The 22273-nt window shown below is 37.7% G+C and overlaps 1 protein-coding gene across 3 annotated transcripts in view; it reads right to left on the bottom strand.

Annotated features, from left to right (window-relative positions):
• Positions 1-22273, bottom strand: part of LOC149550633 (putative cyclic nucleotide-gated ion channel 5) — a 334184-nt gene that overhangs the window by 284066 nt on the left and 27845 nt on the right. The gene's annotated exons all lie outside the window — the stretch shown is intronic.

The following is a 22273-nucleotide window of genomic DNA, read 5'->3' as shown; positions in this document are numbered from 1 at the left end:
CAAACTTTTGATGATCTTGACCATATTGATTTAGAGGGAGTAGACCATGTCAAGGTGGATTCTCCAATGATCACAAACTATGATTCAAGGGATTAAGTTTTGAATGTATGTAGGTTCGAAGCCCTTACGCTATCAGAATACTTTTTGAACTAGTGAGCATGACATTCCATCAAAAGCAACCTTGAACAGAAAAAGTCAATAGATTGAGAGGGAGATGTTCGAGTTGAAATTCATTGTAATGCATTCTTCTCTGTGAGAGAGAAGTTTGAGGTGTAAACCCTTGTTCCACCCTCTAGGAGCAGCTATGTTGGGTCCACCCTCTAACTTGGTTCATGATGGATATCATGTAAGTTACTACATGATTATGTTAGAAAACATCATGAGAGGTGACGATCTTTCATCGATGGTTGTTTGTGAGGTCGCTACTATAAGGTGACGATCTTAACAATGGCTTGACATGTTATCATAATGGACTACTTTAAGTTATTGTCCTGGAATGTGTTGGAGATCATGATAACAAATGTGTCGGAGATAATGACAATTGTCATGATGGACCACATTAAGTTGATGCCCTTAAGATCATGACTGCCATCTGATATAGACTACATTCAGTTATGTCCCAGAGTGTGTCAGAGATCAAATAACACATATCCTTCTAGGATATTACATTAAGTTCATGAGATTATGATTGTTATTTGATAGACTACAATCAGTTGATGTCCAGAGTGTGTCAAAGATCAAATAACACATAACCTTTTGGGATATTACATTAAGTTGAGATTATGATTGTTATCTGATAGACTACATTCAGTTGTTGTCTCGAATTGTTTCAGAAATCAAATAACACATATCATTCTAGGATATTACATGAAGTTGTTGAGATTATGATTGTTATCTGATAGACTACATTCAGTTGTTTCCCCAAAGTGCATCAAAGATTAGATAACAAAAATCCTTCTAGGATATTACATAAAGTTGTTGAGATTATGATTATTATCTAATAGGCTACATTCAATTGTTGTCCAGAAGTGTGTCGGAGATTAGATAACACATATCCTTTCTAGGATATTACATATTCTTTTGGTAGGCATCATGAACATGAAGATAGTGCACATACCAAGAGAATATAAGTATGATGAATATCATATGATTGAAATTTCTTGTTGAATCATACTTCGGATGATATCAAAAGATAACATCTAATTTAATGGATATATGTCGATATCCTTAAATATATCATTCCAAGAATATCATATTGAGATGATATCTCTCTATATACTTGACAACATAATGTGTTCTATAATATTCCTCCCTAAAAAAAGGGGGATTGTTAATGTTGTCGCTTTATTTGGATTGAATTGACTTACAGATGTCCTTCATTGGTTATTGGTTAATCATCAATTAGACAAACCCTTATATAACTACTTATATATGTACATATTATATATTAATGTTAATATTGTCTAATTGATGATTAATTTATAAATTATCATAGAGACATGTCTCTTCACAAGACATGTCTATTCTACGGATATTTAAATAACATTCAAATCTGCATTTGGAACACACAAAAATAATCAAGAGTGTGATTCCATTTGCAGAAAAAGATCCTACAAAATTAACATTGTTGCTCAATTATCATCCTACAAAATTAACATTGTTGCTAAATTATCTATCCATCACTCTTTCTTCCCAGATTGATGCATATAAATAGTGACAAGGAGTAATTATTTGTTTGTTTTTCTATGGAAAACGAAAGCAATTTCACCATATAATATTTGATTTGGCATGATAAAAGAATCAATGATATATTGTGAAATGTAGCCATTAATGCATGCTTATAAACTGTTGGTAAATAGATTCGTCACTACAAGTGCTTCTTCACAAATGACCTTGTTTACCCTATGGATGGAGACAACTGTACCAATAGTTGGAGAGACTGCAATCTGATCACTATCTAATTGCAATCTTCCTCTACATTTGAGAGGGGCATTGGCATATTTAATGTTTGTGTACTTTTCACCTGAAAGTACAAAAGGAAGCATGACAAAAACTAAAGAAGATGATTAATGAAAACCTCAACAGTAGAAATACGAATACTAGTCGAGATTCACAAATGGTAATGATTACAAAGCAGGTTTTCAGCACATTGATGGAATTATCACAAAATAAGAATAACTAACTTTGACATACGAAAAGGTAAGCGAGTCTATTACATCTATATCAAGATATGTAATAACCCCAACAAGTTATAACTTGAATAAATACCAAATTCTTTAATAATTCAGTCGTTTGACATTTTGTCAAACAATTTGGACACAAGGAATATAATGCTGATCTGAATGCTGACTGTTCCTAAATGCCAAACTAAAAGAGATATGCTTGCAAACTCCAAATGACTAACAATGGCGATGCAAAAACAAAATTGTATTTTATAGCAACATATAAACATTGGTTACAAATGAGAAAATGTGCATTTTCAAGAATGAGACTTAAGGCAATGCATGCTATGATTTAAATGATATTCTAATTCCCTTTGACAACTCTTGAAACGAAATTCTGATATAAATCAGTCTACAACAGATTTTAAAACCTACCAATGCCCTAAATATCTTCTCTCAAACAATGCAAAAAGTAATAGATAGAAACCTGGTTGCTCCAAAAATCTGAATTTTACTGTAGCGAGTACTGTAGCAAATCACTGTAGCAGCACCACTATAGCAAATCACTATAGTGACGACACTGTAGCAATGTTACTTTAGTAGCGTCACTGTAGCAGCGATACTATAGCAAATCTGTACTGTAGCAATATCTGACTTACTCCTTCAATCTTACTCCACAAATTTGGCCCTAGGCCACAAATTTGGCACAATGAAAAGATTGATTTGTCTTCTCCAACAACTGCAACTCTTCGGAAGATATTTCGCCACCTCAGTTATGCAAATCAATGGGAGTGTTCGTTCCCAACGATCAATGTAGCAACTACAGAAACCCTTGGCTCCGCAAGTTATCCGGTAGAGTAAATGGCAACACATTCGATGCTCAACAATAAGGTTGCCCTCCCTATTTATTCTTTTCCTCCAATAGATGGACTTCCTTTTAGAAGAAATAAAATAATATTTAATTCCTCCTTCTACAAGATTCTTTTAATTTATTTATTTAACTTTAGTCACTTTTAATTAAATTAATTAAATATAAAGTCACCTTTATAAGAAATTAATTTAATCAATTTTTCCTTAGCTCTCCACTTAGCCTTCGGAGAATGTAAAGGCTAAGAACTCCACTAAGATGCTAAAAAGATGAGGACATTACAAGATATCAGGGAACGAATGCATTTTGCCAAACCACTTATATGGATCCAAGAGACCATCGGAATCCTTCAATAAATAAACAGATCACCCATCTGACATATGAAAGATCAGTAATAACAACTCATGAATACATTTGCAAACTTGATTATCACTTTGAAGACATACAAATCCAAAGACAATTTTAAACATGATGTAGACCCAATATAAAATTCTCCATAGTTTCCACTTTATGCAAAACGTCTTCGTCACCCTGTATATTGCTAAAGCTTTGTATTTATAAACTCCTATTGTAACTAACTTTATGGGTTAGTAACTACCCAACATAGAGTGTAGAGGTTGTTATTCATGTCTTTTCCAATTAACTCTTAACTTCTACAAAAATGGAAGCTAGATCTTAACTTTTAACAAAATAAAAGTCAAAATCATAACTTACAGATTACAATAAGTGATACATGTCACTTTTACCATAAGGTAATTAAAAACCTTACAACAAGATATACCAAAATACTGACTTTGCCAAAGCAGCCAACTCAGATGAAAACTTCACAAGAGAACTTGCTCGATCCATAAGCACACAATATTATATGGCTTTCAAATTAGAATCTGATACCAACTTTCCTTTATTGTTTATGCTTTCAACTCATACTCCATTCTGTCCCCTTTCCATGAAGCATTTTATTTCATTCACTAATCTTCAGAGGTAACTAGATAAACATATAGTATGCTATATATCTTACGACTCCTCATTTTGTGACCTAACTTTAGAAACTTTCCACACTTGGAATCATCAGTAATCTCCTCAAGAGGATCACCAACAACAGACTCAATACTCTACAGCAAAAAAACAAATAACAAACAAATTGCTTGTTAGGACATCATCCTTGTCACCATGGCAGTTTTGATAGTGCTGTATTCTACTGTTCATGACTTTTACGCCAGAAAAGATTTGGCCAATCACTCCAGTGAGAATATAGAAACCTAGGATAGCAAAAACATATCCAGACTATAGAGACATCCAACGGTGCAATAAGAAGTTACGGCCCCTGTAGAGAAACCTAATTTGACTGCAAGTCATCTTCAAAGTAATTTTAGAATTTTACTTTGAAATTTTTAGAGTAGACCTCACAAATCTGCATCCCATGAGAGAACGTCCCTTCTAAGGTAATTTGTCAAATAATTCACCGTGCATTGCATTATTTCTACCAGTGACTTCTCAGGCATCTTGCCAAATAATTTACTAGACAGCTATGTTTCATACATTTCTGTCATTGCCCCTATATCTTGGATACATCTCTAAGACAGCGTACTGTCATGACAAAATCTGCCAGAAATCCATTCTGTTTTGATGGATATCCATGCATTTTCCGAAAGCTTTCATTTTGGCAAAGCTGGAAACATGCCAACAAAAGTTTTGGCTCGCCGCCGTTTGCATTTGCTAAAAAGTAAAATAAAAAGAAACCTTTTCAACAAATCTTTTCCCTGTAATCATTCATTTTGTACATTGATTATTGTCAACCATTAATTTTTATTCCTCTTTGATTATCTTTTATTTGACACCTATTGTCATGAACTTTGCATCATATCTTTATTTATTTGTAGCCTGTGTCTATGTATGTGCATACACTAGGCTGAAATTCTTGATATGTTACAAGCAGGGAGGACACTAGTAAGAGCTGTGAAGCATGGCTTCCAGCCAGCCACTAGCATGCAATTTATAAAAAAATTTAAACATTTTTAATAACTACCATTGAAACGTATATCCATATCCAGCGATCATAGCATCCCATGAGATGGCTTTAAACTGTCAAATTTTTATCTGACATTTCACATACAATTTCAATGCAGTCCCATAGTCAATGTTTCTTATCCTTGCCAACATATTATTTTACAATCTGAGAAATTCTTTTAGCATCTTGCATTCACCCTTAAAATTTCCACAATTTGGTTGTCAAGCAATGCACAAAATGACAAGTCATCTGCAGAAATGACTCATACACTATCCCCAAAGCCATCATTGATGTATTTGATTTGGGAACCATGTTTGCCAATTAAGCTTCCAACTTGTGATGATGCAACCAAAAGTCAAGTTAAAATTGCTGCAGTTGTTGCCTGAGCATTTGCACCATTATCTTAATCTTCATAAAGCCCTGCAGCATGCTTACGAACTCTGAGAATGCCATCTGTGGCAGGACATATTGCTGCATCATCAACCCACATTTCTAGAGCTTCCATGTTGGCTTGGAGGATAATAGTAATGACTGCGGAATTTGGTATTACACCTGCTGATTGAATTATTTCAAAGTTTTCTTCATTGAATCATTGATGAATTGTTCTTGTAGAACTTACAATTGTTCTTGTGTTTTCTTGAAAGTTTCCATAGGGTAGTTATTGGGTGCTGGAGTTCAGGATTTGTGAAGACATTAAAACTTAAGATATTGGAGAAAAATTGAAATCTTAACTTTTAACTTCTTTTTGGTTAAGAGATTAATTTTCCTTACAGTAAAGTTCTTAAAATTTTAATTGAGATTTTAACCTTTTCGTTAACCTCTCTAAGTTAGGAAAAAGTGAGTGAGTCAACAGATCCAAACAACCATTTCTCATCAAAACTATCTGAATCTGGAATCAAGTCATTCTCTTGTGAGCACATATCATCGATAACTTATTTTAGGAATGAGTTGAAGTAACAGATCCTCATGCTTTTGAATGCACCTTTGATAATCTGCATCAAGATCCGAGTGACTTTAGTACTCCTTTTTAATCAATGGATTGACATAGGACAGATCACCAGAACAAGAAGATTTCTCACCCAATAGATGAGATACATAAGTAAAAGTGGCATGAGACAAACTGTCCTCTTGGATTACTCTTGATTGATGATCATTGGTTTCTTGCTCTTCTCTAACACTACGCACATTTCTGGATCCATTAACATTATTCAAGTTGTCCATTCTAAGCAATGGTTTGGATCCGATAATGCATCCTCCTTGTATATAACTTGCATTGGTTGGTGTGCATCATCATAAGAATCTAGGACAGGTTTTCCCTCTTGGGTACATGCATCATCTAAAGAGTCTACCTGATAAGAAGCATTGATCAAATATTGCTATTCATGTAAGGAAATGTCTTTAAAAGAGCATCACTATCAAAACATCCATCTTCATATGTTTTGATCATTTGATCATGATGCATTTCTTTAAGGCCTGATGCTTCCACGGTGTGAGATGCTATCTCAATGTTACCTTTTGATTCCTATGAATGAGAAAACCAAGTATGATTTCCCTTGTTTGATCCAATCACATTATAAATAAAGGATCCTCTAGATGAATGATCTTCTTCCAACAAGATTTCAGGACTATGAATAAGAAAATTAGAATCATTTGGATTATGATGGGAACAAGTATCTAAAGTGTTGGAACAATGATCGAGACCAAAGTGCCCATGGACATTGGTGGTTTCCTTCTCTAGTTCTCCAAGGTGATTTTGAAAGATCTAACATATATATGGAAAATGTGTACCTTCTACAATTTTACTCTCCCACGAAGTTTTTGTCTCATCCATGATATTACTATCATCATTATTCACAAAATGACTTTCAATGTCATGCCCTCTAGTTGTAGCCTTTTTGATGGAAATCTTTCTACTAACTCAGAATACAAGACCAACTCTTTGAGATTTTTCCCACCATGGATAAAGTCATTTTTCAAGGATGGGAATTGATTCTCTTGTGATTTGTCAGACCCAAAAGTTCCATTACTTAATGACAACATAGAAGATGTTGTTGGTAAATTCTATATTGTAGTCGACGAGTAGAATAGTATCCGAACGGGCGCATGACGATTGAGTCACCCCTTCGGGAAAGTATATGAACACTGTCCGAAAGGGACTTTAGATCATCATTGTAATGAATCATATCGAATATTGTAGTATCTTCTGAATACATGCGAATAATAAAAGGAATACTTCTGTGTTACATGTTCTTGTCTACTGTCTGAATGCATTAATGAACCGTTTACCCTATACGGTAAACATTTGGCACCATTGCCTATAAGGACCGGGTGCTATGAATGCCGAACATATTGAATAAAGATAGAAATAAGAATCCAGAAGATGACAGCATAAGTGTGGCACAGGAAGTATTAAACCGCACATAGCAAAGCGACCGAAGGCACAGACTCCAACAACTCACCAAAGGGTATGGCAGTTGTGGCACAGGAGGTGATCACGATACCATGGGAGCACTGACGAACAAAGTGCAGTCGCCAAGTCAATCAAGGGAAAGGTTGATAGAAGAAGCCCGAGAAAGGCGAAGGGTGATCGAAGGAACAAAGGAAGAATTGGCAAACTGGTATACGCCAAGGGGGAATCCGGACGGAAGGGAGAGAACCAACGCGGCTCAGAGTGTCGAAGGAACACGAGCGTGGGGTGAACTCTTCGTCCCTAATACACCTGACGAGCAAATACAGTTTGGTCGAAACAACCAAGTCCTTGAGGAAGCCTTCACGCCACTCAAGAACATAGGTGTCCATAACGCAGGTTTTTAGAGTGGTACGAAAGTACAGAACAATGCGAGTACCGATAGCAGCGCACAACAAAAGAGAGGTACCAATGGCCAGTCCAAATGAAAAGTTACCAAAGTTTGACGGGGATGGCACAGCTGACCCAATCAGACGCTGCAAAACTTGCGAGACGATTTGGATAGCGAATGGAGAAAACGACTAGGACGAATGGGCAAGGCTATTTCCAGCCAACTTACGAGGTGTAGCAATCGATTGATTTTCAGACACCGATCCGGCAAAGCTAAACACATGAGAAAACATGAAGAAGGAATTTATTACAGAGTTTCAACTGCTATGAGACGACAATGAGATAGTAGCAGAAATCTACACCACGAAACAAGGAAAAAAAGAAACAATCCATGTATATGCCAGAAAGCTAAAAGAATTAGTAAATAAAATGAAAAGTAAGCCAACAGACGGGCTAAAAAAGAGATGGTTCATAGAAGGAATACGCCCGGAGTTAAAAAGGAAAATGAAGATTGTACCAGCATCATCGTAAATTGAAGCATACAATAGAGCGATGAACTTAGAGAGTGAACAGAAAACAAAAAAGAAGAAGAAAAGAAGATCATCCGACTCAGATGAATCCTCTTCTGAAGATAGCAGTGGTGATGAAAAGGGTAGTAAGAAGGTTCAAGCTCTCCAGAAGGACATAATCAAGATGGTGAAAAAGTTTAAGAATATGCAGAAAGGGAATAGCCAGACCAAAAAAAATGATCTATGGCGCACAGAATGCAAAACCGAAGGTCACACTAAGGGATCCTGTCCGAAGAATCAGTTCTGTGATATCTGCCAAATCGCAAGACATTCCACAAAGGAATGCCCGTTCAATATGAAAACAAGAGGGCATCAACAAGTGCTCCTAACACAGGAAGCATCCACGTCAGGAGGGAACGAAAACACAAACAATGACGATGCCACCTCGAGTGGGTACAGAAACAACAAAAGGGGACAATACAACAACACCAACAACAACAATAATAACAGTAATAACGGGGCCGCAGTCGGATTCAGTATGATGCGAACAGTTGACCAATGATTCAATGTCGGACCTGCAATTTGTGGGGCCACTTTGCATGAAATTGACAACGACAAACACACTGAAGTTGTTATGCAGATGGTGTGGTCCTGCAGACCATGAAGATGCCAAGTGCTTGAAATCAAAATCAAGAGTGAATTTGATTAGTATCGAATCAGGAACACATGAAGAGGAAGTCTAGGAAAATACACGTAAACAGGCAAAGCTGTACCCAAACCCAAAGGAAGAAAAGAAAAGATTGGACAAAGCACGGGCAAAAATTGAGAAAGGGATGCAGACAGAGAAATCACAAACGGAGAAGGGGGACACTACGAATACCTCAATGAGGAACTGGGCAGAACAAAACATCATAAGGCAGATATTACAAACTGAAGTACCAGTAAAATTAAATGATCTAATCCTCACAATGCCCCAACTACGAACGGCACTCACAAACATGGCTCTGGCTGCTAAACTACCAGAAGAACCTACGAAGGAGAAGGAAAGCAGAACAAGTGCAGCAGACCCAATGTTGCTAGCTCTCACATCAGGAAGGCATCCAGTGGTCGTAGAAATGGGTATATTGGGAACGATCCGCTCAGACACAATTGTGGACAGAGGTTCGGGGGTAAATGTCCTACCAAAGGATACTTGGAAAAAGCTCGGACAGTCGATGTTGTGGCCACCCACGTTCCATTTGCTAGCTGCAGAGGGGCATGGCATTAAGCCTCTAGGGATCCTGATGGCACAACCAGTGACTATTGGAACACACCCGTTTTTGCTCGACTTTGTAGTCATCCCACTAAAAAGAAGGGGATATGACGCCATCCTTAGAGGAGGGTGGCTCGTACAAGCGAAGGTTAAACATGACTGGAAGAAGAATACACTATCAATGGAGAGCAAAGGACGGAGATTCATTATTGATTTACACACACAAATGGTGGGAGAAGAAGCCGAATCGTTTGATTCAAAAGGAGAGGACAAAGGTAAGAAGCAAATGGAACCGGATGAGGAAGGAGTCCTATGGTTGGAAGGTGGATCAAAGGACAACGATCTAGATTCGATAAATGGTCTATTTCACTGGCAAGTGGAGGATTATGAACTATTCCAAAGCTACAATATACTAAGGATAGAGGAAGAACGCAATCAGGATGGATTTCCAAAAGAATTTAGGGAAATAAAAGAAGGGAACACAGAGCTAGATGAAACACCTGCACATGTATTCAATAAGGAAAAGTCAATAAAATATGAAGAGGCCATAGTCCAAACCATGAATCTGGGAGATGATACCGAACCAAAGAACATATTGGTGGGAGATAACTAGAATCCAATATTAAAAACAGTTGCATTTAAAATAGTACAGCCTTTTAGGAAAGCAAAGCAAGTACATCATACAGACAAGCATCAAAAGGAATTTTGGCTGTATGGGCACATGTGGAGGAGAGTGGAAGGGAGTACGTTCACCATAAAACAAGGCCGTACAGCCTATGAGGAGCATAAGCAAGAAAGGAAGGCAATAAAGAAATTAAAAAATGTTGTACGACCTAGGAAGGATGTCATACGGCCAAGCAAAAGGTGGTAGGAAATCACAGGTGATCCACCGTACGGCAAGACAGGAGAAGATATTATACATGACACACCATATGGCTCAAAAGGGGAAGAAGTATCACCGTATGGGTAATAACCAGCTAGTGAATTGGACTGTACGGACCCAAGGAGAACGCAAGTTAATGCACCGTATGGCCTTAAGGAAATCACAAAGACCATACGGCAATTTGCATGTTCAAGAAAGATTGTATCAAAATCTAGAGGGAGCTTTGTCCCAAGCGAAGAAGAGAAGAATACACCATACGGCTGGAAATTTGCAGGAAGAGACCTAGAGGTGCACCATACAGCAAGCACAGGGCAAGGGAAAAATACCGTACGGACTAGAGGTACCGTATGGACAAGGAGCTACCACCGTACAGCCAAAGAGGAGTACCATACGGACATCAAATAACACCATACGACCAGACAAAGGAGCACAATTCGAGCAATGACACTGTATGACAAGAGAAGAAGTGACAAGAAGTAGACCACACGGCCATATAGCAGAAGAGAGTAACACAATTGCTATATGGAAGTCTGTACGACCTGGGAAGAACACAGTACAACCAACTATAAAAGACAAACATTGTTGTATGACCTTGATTAGCATACTTTGTGGTGACTGTGCGGACTACTTGCAAAAGCAGTACATTGTGTAGCCGTACACTGTACAGTATTGGCAGCGAGGTTGTAACACAACACAGAAGCCTGCGATCACCGAACAAACTCTCTTAAAAGTAAGGAGATGCAATACATCAATAGACGCAGAAGACAGGTGATAGGAGGTTATAAAAAATAAAAATAAAAAACAAATCAAAACAGTTGACAATGGAGAACGTATGGTACTGGAGGGACAAATATAAACAAGTAATGAAGAAAACATAAGCGGTTGGTAGAAAGAGTGTAGGATCGGAAGAAAATCACAAAAATGGTGTGTTGCATGGAGTTTTGGGTGGGTTTGAGAGTGCTAATGTGGTCTTGGCGGCAGGGGAACCCACCCTATATCACGACAGGGGGCACGCCGCCCCAGGACCCCACGAGGGCGATGCCCCCTGGACCCCCAGTCAATTTAGTTATCAGTCATGGGAAGTGTGACCAATTGATGAGACCTAGAGCTACTACAAGCGTGGAGTGTTCGTATGCCAAAGATGGAAAGGGCACTGGAGAAGCCTTTCAAGAAGGGTGCTACGCTTTGAGGCACTCGGAGTAGGTGTTTGGCGTGAGGCTATCTTGGTGGATGCATAGAGAGCTCGAGAGGAGCTGATCATCCAGTTGGAGGCAATAAAGCGACACTTGGCTTAGTGTACCCAAGCGTTGGAAGTAGAGAAGGTAGCACAGGTAGCCATCGAAGTTGGATTGGGGGACAGTATTGTCTTAGCAAAGGCTACAAATGCAACGTGTTTTGGAGACCAGTTTGGTGCAGGCACAAGAGGAGTATGAATGTGATGTGACAAAAACAGATCTATCTTGTTATAGTTAGTCACAGTTAGTGTATTCTATTTTGTTAATTTGTCTCGGATATTTTGAAATTGTCGCCCGGAGACGACTTTTCTTTTGAGGCAAATGATATTGTTGGTAAATTCTATATTGTAGCAGACAGGTAGAATAGTATCCAAACGGGCGCATGACGATTAAGTCACCCCTTCGGGAAAGTATATGTACACTGTCCGGAAGGGACTTTGGATCATCATTGTAATGAATCATATTGAATATTGTAGTATCTTCTGAATGCATGCAAATAATAAAAGGAATACTTGTGTTACATGTTCTTGTCTACTATCTAAATGCATTAATAAACCGTTTACCCTATATAGTAAATAGAAGAAGAAATTGATGAGTTAAAACCTAGAATCTCGCCAATATGGATTTTCTCTTGAACAAAGGATAATGAAAGAATAGGAATACTTTCTCCACAAGGGAAGTCCTCATCTAGAGCATCGAGGCACCAAGAAGGAATAAAACTGAGAGTGTATTTATCTTGAAGCATATCTTATTCCTTTTTAAATTTGGGTTGCATGCTTGTCTATTCTTCAAGCTCACTAGTATCAAGTTGATCAAATATTTCATTACAATGTTGTCTTGATGTATCCATGTGACATTCTCCCTTAGAAACCATTTCTTGATAATCTTCTTGATCAAACATAGAATTCCCATCTTCTTTCATGCATGCGAGTTAAAAATTCGATAGATCCCTTTTAAAGTTTTGACTATGAGATGGTATATTCTCGAGAGAACAATTCTCACACTGGACTTGCTTCTCAATTTCTTGCAATTTTTTAAGCAAAGAAGGATAAAGTCTGTTAGGATCAAGGTGTGCATCACTGTAGAAGCTTTTCTTATATTCAACTTGATCAAGATCCTTTGGAGCATGATTATGTTGAATAGCAAGTGCAAGTGTTGAACTACTTCCTTGATCACCATTATCCAACCTTGATTCACATAAATCAAACTTCTAAATAAAGTCTTCTTTATGTTTGCATGGAACTTCTTTCTACCAAAGATTCTTATTTTTTAAAGAAAAACTGATTATCTTTACCATCCTCTTCATCAATCTTTTGAAAAGTTCTAAGTAAAGATGGATGAATCTTTCCAAGATCAAGTCGTAGGCCACCATAAAAACTTTTCAAGAAGTCAACTTGTATAGGTTCATCAGAAACTTTATTCTTTTGATAAGGATAATCTTCATCATCATTGTCACTATTAATATTACTTTCTACCTATCCTTTATACCAAACCATTGTTATAAATTTAAACTTTATAATAGAGGCACGAGAAATCTTTCGAACAAAGTCACCAACCTTTATTCCAGAAAAGGTATTTTGAAATTAATGATAAACAATGTGTATTGGCCTTTCGCTCCCCAGCAGAGTTGCCAAACAAATGTTGGTGAACAGATTTCGTCACTACAAGTGCTTCTTCACAAATGACCCTATTTTCCCTATGAGCAGTGACAACTATGCCAACAGTTGGACAAATTGCAATCTAATCACTATCTAATTGCAATCTTCTCTACATTTGACAGAGGCAGCTCCCTCGTATGATTGGGGTATTTGATGTTTATGTGTACTTTTCACCCAAAAGCACAAAAGGAAGCATGACAAAAACTAAAGAAGATGACTAATGAAAATCTCAACAATACACATAAGAATACTAGTTGAGATCACAAATGGTAATGATTACAAAGGGATTTTCCAGCACATTGATGTAATTATGACAAAAGAAGAATAACTAACATTGACATATGAAAAGGTAAACTAGTATATTTCATCTATATCAAGATACCAGGAAACGAATGCATTTTACCAAACCACTTACATAGATCCAAGACACCATTGGATTCCATCAATACATAAAGAGATCACCAATCTGACATACGAAAGATCAATAATAACAACTCATGAATACATTTGAGACATACGACTAACTGCATTCTCGGTATCACTTTGGAGATATACAAATCCAAACACAACTTTATACATGATTTAGACCCAATATAAAATTCTTCATACTTTCCCCTTCATGCAAAATGTCTTCTACCCAACTTTACATTGCCAATGCTTTGTATTTATAAACTCCTATTGTAACTAATTTTTCAAGTTAGTAACTACCATAGTAACACGAGGATGGTCCCCCCCCTTTTGCCCCATGTCCTGAACTTGGGGACTCTGTGCCCTTGTCCCCAACGGCACCACCAGATTCCACCACCACCACCGAGGATGGGGGGATGTTTCCCAGTATTGACTATTTGTTAATTCGATTATTTATGTTCAATGTTTGATGTTCCAATTCAATGCAATGTTCAAGTATTTACTCTTTTACATCTTTATATCTTTTATTGCAATACATCTTTTCATTAACTAACATTTTAACTACCATATGTATAGTATATAAACCCCTTTCGTCCCCTATCACAACCCCCCACTGTCCCCAAATTAAGACCCCTTTGTTCCCTCCTCCCAGAAACTTGTCTCTCTGTTCCACCATCCCCCCGCCCCCAGGTCGGTGTCACTATGGTAACTACCCATGTTAGAGTGTAGAGGTTGTTATTCATGTTTTTTCCAACTAACTCTTAACTTTTACAAAAATAGAAGCTAGATCTTAACTTTTAACAACATAAAAAGTCAAAATCCTTTAAGAGAATAAAAGTCAAAATCCTAACTTACAAATTACAATAAGTGATACATGTCACTTTTACCATAAGGTAATTAATAACCTTACAACAAGATATACCAAAGTAATGACTTTGCCAAACGAGCCATCTCAGATGAAATCTTCACAAGAGAAATCTGCTCAATCCATAAGCACACACTATTATATGGTTTTCAAATTAGAATCCAATACCAACTTTCCTTTAACGTCTATGCTTTCCATTCGTACTCCATTCTGTCCCCTTTCTATGAATCATTTTATTTCACTCAGGAAGAAGTCATCTTCAAGGTAGCTGGATAAACATATAAGATGCTATATATCTTGCGACTCCTCATTTTGTGACCTACTGTTAGAAACTTTCCACACTTGGAATCACCAGTAATCTATGGTTTTCAAATTAGAATCCAATACCAAATTTCCTTTAATGTTTATGCTTTCCATTCGTACTCCATTCTGTCCCCTTTCTATGAAGCATTTTATTTCACTCAGAAAGAAGTCATCTTCAAGGTAGCCAGATAAACATATAAGATGCTATATATCTTGTGACTCCTCATTTTGTGACCTACTATTAGAAACTTTCCACACTTGAAATCACCAGTAATCTCCTCAAGAATATCATCAACAATGGACTTAATAATCTACAGCAAAGAAACAAAAAACAATCACTTTTCTTGTTAGGACATTATCCTTTATTGCCACCCTGGCAGTTTTGATAGTGTTATAGTCTGTTGTTCATAACTTTTACACCAGATAAGATTTGGACAATCCTCCAATGAGAATGTAGAAAACTAGGATAGCAACAACATATCCAAAATCTAGAAACATCCAATAGTGCAATGAGAAGTCACAGCCACTGTACCAGGATCTAATTTGACTCCATGTCAACTTCAAAGTAATTTTAGAGTTTTCTTTGAAATCTTTAGATCAGACCTCAAAAGTCTGCATTCCATGAGAGAACGTTCCTTCTGAGGCAATTTGTCAAATAATTCACCATCCATTGCATTATTTCTACCCATGGCATCTCAGGAATTTTGCCAGATAATTTAGTCGACAGCAATGTTTCATACATTTCTGTCATTGCCCCTATATTTTGCATACATCTCTAAGAGAGCGTACCATCATGACAAAATCTGACAGAAATCCATTCTGTTTTGATGGATGTCCATGCACTCTCCCAAGGCTTTCATTTTGGCACAGCGAGGAAATATGCCAACAAAAGTTTTGGCTCGCCACCTTTTACATTTGCTAAAAAGTAAAATAAAAGAAAACTTTTCAGCAAATCTTATCTTTTCCCTGCACATTCCCTGTAATGACTCATTTTGTACATTGATTGTTGTCAACCATTAATTTTTATTCCTCTTTGATTATTGATTCTTGGAGGCCTTTTGTCGAGCACATTGCATCATATCTTTATTTATTTGCAGTCTGTGTCTAATGTATGTGCATGCACTAAGCCAAAATTCATGCTATGATACAAGCAGGGAGGACGCTACTAAGAGTTGTTAAGCATGGCTTCCAGCCAACCACTAGCATGCAATTTATGATTTCTCTAAAACACTATTAATAATTACGACTGACAGTGTATATCCATATCCAGTGATCATAGCATCCCGCGAGATGGCTTTAAACCATCAAATTTTTATCTGACATTTCACATACATCTTATGCATATGTTTTTAATGTAGTCCCATGGTCAAAGTTTCTAAGTCTTGCCAATAGATCATTCTACAATCTGTGAAATTCTTTTAGCATCTTGCATTCATCCTTAAAATTTCCACATTTGTCATCAAGCAATGCACAAAATGACAAATCATCTGCAGAAATGATGCTTACACTATCCCCAAACCCATCATGAATATATTTGATTTTGGAACCATGTTTGCCAATTAAGCTTCCAACTTGTGATGATGCAACCAAAAGTCAAGTTGAAATCACTGCTGTTGCTACCTGAGCATTTGAACCATCATCTTCACCTTCATAATGCCCTGCAGCATACTTATGAAATCTGAGAATGCCATTCATGCCAGGACATATTGCTGCATCATCAACCCATAATTTTAGAGCTTCCATGTTGGCTTGGAGGATAGTAATGACTGCGGAATTTGGTTTTACACCTGCTGATTGAATTATTTCAAAGTTTTCTCCATTGAATTGTTAATGAATCAGTCTTCTTGTAGAACGTGTAATCGCCCTTGTATTTCTTGAAAGTTTATATAGGGTAGTTATTGGGAGCTGGAGTTCGGGATTTGTGAAACCATTATAAGTTAAGATATTGGAGAAAAATGGAAATCTTAACTTCTAACTTCTTTATGGTTAAGAGATTAATTTTCCTTAAAGTTTAGATCTTAATCTTTTAGTTAAGATTTTAAACTTTCCATTAACCTCTTTTAGTTAGGAAAAAGTTGAAGCCCAAACCATTAACTCCTGACTTTTTAAATGTTAGTCTTGCAAATCTTTAATATTTAAATAATTAGAAACTAATACTCCAACTTCAAACTTGCACAACATTTGACTTTGGCACCAAAATTCGAAGTGCTGGATGGAGCTCGGAATGAGCTGGAGAGTTTAGAATCATAAAAACTACCAAAAATTGGGTAAATTCTTGACCATTTTAAAGCTTGAAACTTGATGTTCTTTTGCTCACTTCTGACTGAAAATGATGAAATTTTGGAAATTTGACCCACATAGGCCATGGAAGATACAGGCTATCACATAGTGGCAATGACTACAAATGCTACCTTACTTGATGAGATGAAAGTTTTAAAATTTTGGTCAGGGTAATACCAAGGCAACATAAACAAATAAATGATGTACACTAAAATGGACTGAGATTGTTATGGTACTAATTGAATAACTAAGGAGATGAAAACTCCTTAAATAAAAATTTTGAAACAATATTTTTATAAGAGGAACAATCTTGAACTGAAGCAAACAGAAAGTTTCCAAAACCAATAAAATCACAAAATGATGATTAAATAATAAATACAACAAAATTACTTTAATACCCTACCTTAATGGTCATTCTACTAAATGTTAGCTTCGTTTTTGTACCCCTTAGTTTTAAAACTTTCCTCCTCACCCTTCACAGTCACTCAGTTGCTCCACTGCCTAACACACGGTGTCGTTAGGTCAGCACTTGCGATAATCTTATAAGTTCTGACCTTGCTTTAAGCCTTCCGCATTTCCACGGCCCGACAACTATGTCGCCAGTCGCCTAATATCGTAAGTTGGCAACTACCTTTTCACGCTTTGAAACTTCGGCAAGTAAGAGCCTACCACTAGCAAGCTTTTCAAGGAAAGGACATTATGATGTTACTTTGCATTAAATAAGGCGATATTTCAAAGAAGCATGTTTTTCGAAAAAATAGCGAAATAAAGTCTTTTCATGAAGAGTCGTACGAAAAATTAAATCCCATATGATTAACTACATTAATGCATTAATTGGATCATTTATAAATGTAATCCTTGGCCACCTTATTCTTCAAACATACACGTTGCAAGCTCCCTTAATTCAGAGTCTCTCTTCTATAAAGATGGGCATTCCACTTCCAAAAGGATACAACCATGACAACCCTTGGCCAGTACTTCAATCTAACCTATGAGAAACTGAGACAGAAGAGAAGTACAACATCCTCTCAAACCTGTACACTGCTGCCTGGGACCTGAGAACCACCTACCCATTATCAAAGTGATATTTACGAGTTGGAGTGAGAAAAAAAGCATGCAGAATTCTACTTTAGCCAGAAAGATGTGGATGATGATAGGGCCCTAGACTTCATGATGGATCTCCTCAAGCGAAGAAGTAGGAGACGAAGAAAACGTGGTGGCTGCTCCAAATGGAATATAGCCGTGACTTGTCTTGATAAAGGAATGCCTATTATTTCTTTCTATAACTATCGCTTGGTGCTATATAAGGGGGATTTTTGTAAACGTAAAGGAGGAAAATAGAAAGAAAGAAATTTCGAAAAGAAAGGCGCTTTTTGTTTCAATATCTACAATGAAAAAGAATGTGATCTTTTTGTTTTTCACGTGATTATAATAGAAATTTTGTGTTGCCACTCTTTGGGCCTCTGTTTTTATGTGTTCTATGAATTACATGCAGATATGGTTCAATTTTGGGCAATGTTTTATCTTTGAATAGCAATCATGTGTGTTGCAAGCTTATGTTCCCCTGCTCGTACTATGGTTCTATTTTATATGAACTAACTATGTTTCACTCATGTTAATTTCTCACTCTGTTGATAGTTTAGTTTATTCATTTCTACATGCGGGATCTTGTCTTTGCTTTCGGCTTAAAAGCATTTGGGATTTTCATTCCTTGTAAATCTTACATGAGGGAGTTATACCTCTAAATATCAAACATCGCTCAGTGTACTTTTCTCCATCTATTTGTTGTAGGTGTGTTATATTTCTTTTTCGATTCTTGGAGTCAAGTGCACATTTAAAGTCTAAGTGGCAAAACATTAACTAACACTAAAAAAAGTTGGCCCCTATATTTTATAGATTTATCGTAGATAAGAGCTTTGTTAGAATATCTTCAACCTGATCCTTAGTTGGAACATAATCCAAGATCATGGTTCCATCTTCAACAAGTTGTTGGGTGAGATGAGAATGAAGCTCTATATGGCTTTTTCACTCATGAAAGATTAAATTCCTAGCAAGCTTTAGCACACCTCGATTATCACAAAACAAGGTTGAATGCTCTGTTTGAGACATTTTAGTGTCAAAAAAAATCCTTCATAGCCATACCACCTCACATGTTGCTTTAATAGTTCATCAATACTTCGCTTCTCTCGAGGAAAGAGCTATCACTTGTTGTGCCTTACCAATGTTTACCGTACAGGGTAAACGGATGTTTATTGCATGAAGAGATTAGGATGTAACACACAACAAGATACTTATTCACATAAGCAAATATGCAATTCCAATTACCATGATGATTCATAAATCCATTCGGACAATATACATATACTTCCCGAAGAGGTGACTCAACCGTCACGCAACCTTTCAGATACTAACTAAACCAGTCGACTACAATATAGTTTTTACCAACAACATCCCCCCCAAAAGAAAAGTCATCTCCGCACGACAAAATAGAGATAACTTATATATCAAAACTCAAAACATGACTAACATGACTAAGAAGAAGCAGGAGGTTGCATCACTATAGTAGCTCATAGTTGTGCTCGTAGCTCACGCACTTGCTTGGTTCGTATCTCCAACCTGCCTCGGCCTACATCTGAATCTCCAAGGCTGATTGCATCATCTTAGCAATCTTCCCAAGCTTTGCCTCCTTTGTTGCTGACTCCTGTTGTAGCTGGCTCTTCTCCTACCTAGCCTCATCTAGCTAAGCCATAAATGTTATCCTCTCCGACTCGCAAGCCACTCTTTTTGACTCCCAAGTTGCTCTCTTCGCAATTAGGTTCGCCTTCACTACTGTTAATCGGGTAGCTAACTCCTCTTGAGCCCTCTCTATCACTACTTGATCTGTCTGGCTCCTCCGAAGAGCATAATAGGCATCACGATATATCTGGACTACCTCACGAGTCGGAGTCTCTATGCGGCTCTCCACAACCGGCTCTCTGGTGGCCCAATCATGGCGCATCTCCGAAGTCTCTATGCTAGGCCACCTGCGTTCCTCAAATCAGACTGAAAAGGCAGTTGGGCACCCTACTCTCATGAAAGATATAATGTGCTCCAGCTCCTACGCCACTGATTCCAAAGCACGTGTCTGTGCGGAAATCACTACTTAGTGAGCTCGAGTCACCACGTTAGCCAGAAATGTCTCAACATCCTCTCCCATCGATGTCTTTGATCCCATTGTAGGTTGTTTGGGTACCCATAGCCATCTCCACTGCTTCTATCATCTGCTCCGCAATGCTATCGATTGAGGAGGGTGATATCTCATCAATCTGAGTAGGGTGACACTCCTCCACCTGTGTCTGTGTCCCTATAGGGTCTCCTTCTGGAGCTACTTTTCGCATAGGTGAAAGAATGCCCGAAGCTCATGGTGTTAGTGTGAGGTTAAACCTTGTACTCAAGTATGTGCTCAAATCCTAAGCTCTACTTACCCTACTCGGTTCCTCTGCTACTGGCGTTGCTAACAACATTGCATCTACTATGACCATTGCATCCGAGCCCACTACATCTAAGTGAACTTCGGGTGTCCTTGAAACCTCAGTTGCTTCTACCTATGTAGGTACCTCCATCACTCCTTATGTCTCTACCCCATCATCGGGTATAACTGCGGCTGTATGTTTCTCAGTCCCAATCTCTAGTAGAGCTACAGTTGGCAAAGCCTCTCGGTCAACTAAAGTCTCAGCAACCCCTATGGGTGCTAATGCTGATCGGGCTAATGGTTGGGGTGTTGGCCGCACTGCTGGTCTGGCTACTATGATGACCGGGGTCATAAGCACAGGCTACCTAAACTGTCCAAATCCCAGAATGTGAACGCCTCCTGGGACTAAGTGAGAGTGAGATGTAGCTGTAAGGGGTCGCGGAAATAATAGTAGTGGTGTTGTGATGACCTCAACGTCCTCATCATAATCATTGTCCTCCACCTTGTAATGTTCCCATTTTGGTAGGTCTACACAGTTGATGGAGTTAGCTCATCATAAAGACCCTCATGAGCTAGCAAGGTGTTTTGGGGGTCTCAATTGTGAACTTACTATTTTTAGTAAGTCTATTATTAGTAGTTGCTATTTTTGGCAGTGCAACGGGTGGCTTCAGCAGTTGGTAGTCATCTGCAGTAAATAAAGTTCATAATTGCATGAGCTCTTATTTATTTTAATCATTGAGTTGCATTATTATAATAATGACATTAAGAGATATTTCTCAAAAGCATGTTGGAAAGTTTCTAGTGTTGAGTTCTTTTGGGAAATATCCACAATTTCCGAGGTGGAGTTATTTAGGAAACTTTGGCCAACGGAAGATTATAAATGAGAGCTCATTGCATTGGGAAAAGGACGCTTGAAAATATAATTGCTTTTGTTGCCTTTTTGGCTTTTTCCTAAAGTCTGAATTGTGAACCGTTGCTGAAGTATAAGGGTCTCTGAGTTTCTGATGTTGGAAGTCTCTGCTGAGGTATAGTGGCTTCACTGGTCAGATCTCCTAACTGTCATTATCTGTGCCTGGGAGATTGTCATTATAATTTTAATTCATCTCTAAGTATTGTGGCAAATTGTTGCTGCTGTATAGCAATTTGCTTGTTCTCCTATTGTGTCTATTGTGGCTTGGAGACTTGGTTAGTAATTCATTTTTGAATTGTGGAGAGTAATGCTATCTTGCTGAGAGTCTATATGGGGAATTGAATTCATTTTGAGAAGTCTGCACTTTTCTTTAATACTGTCAGCCAAGGTTGAAACGAAGGCAGAATCCACTGAAGAGTTTGGACGGCAATATCATTTGTGCCCAGCTATTAACCTCAGACTTACGTTTGAACTGGATGGTTGTTAAGAGGCTAGTGGAGTATATACTGGAGCCTGCAGAACATGTTAGCAGCTCGAGCTGAGGTTATTGGGAGGTCACGTCTCTGCTCTAGCTCCCTTGCACACTGATTTCTCACAGCAGTCAGCTTTACGGTGGACGACCAATGAATACCCATCATTTGCAGCTGGGGATTTGACTTAGAGGAGCTAACGTAGACAACTGGA

Source organism: Cupressus sempervirens, chromosome 7, assembly GCF_028749045.1.
Source record: "Cupressus sempervirens isolate cs-2001-9-10 chromosome 7, ASM2874904v1, whole genome shotgun sequence".
Classification (NCBI taxonomy): Eukaryota; Viridiplantae; Streptophyta; class Pinopsida; order Cupressales; family Cupressaceae; genus Cupressus; species Cupressus sempervirens.
This window is presented reverse-complemented; position numbering and strand designations above follow the sequence as displayed.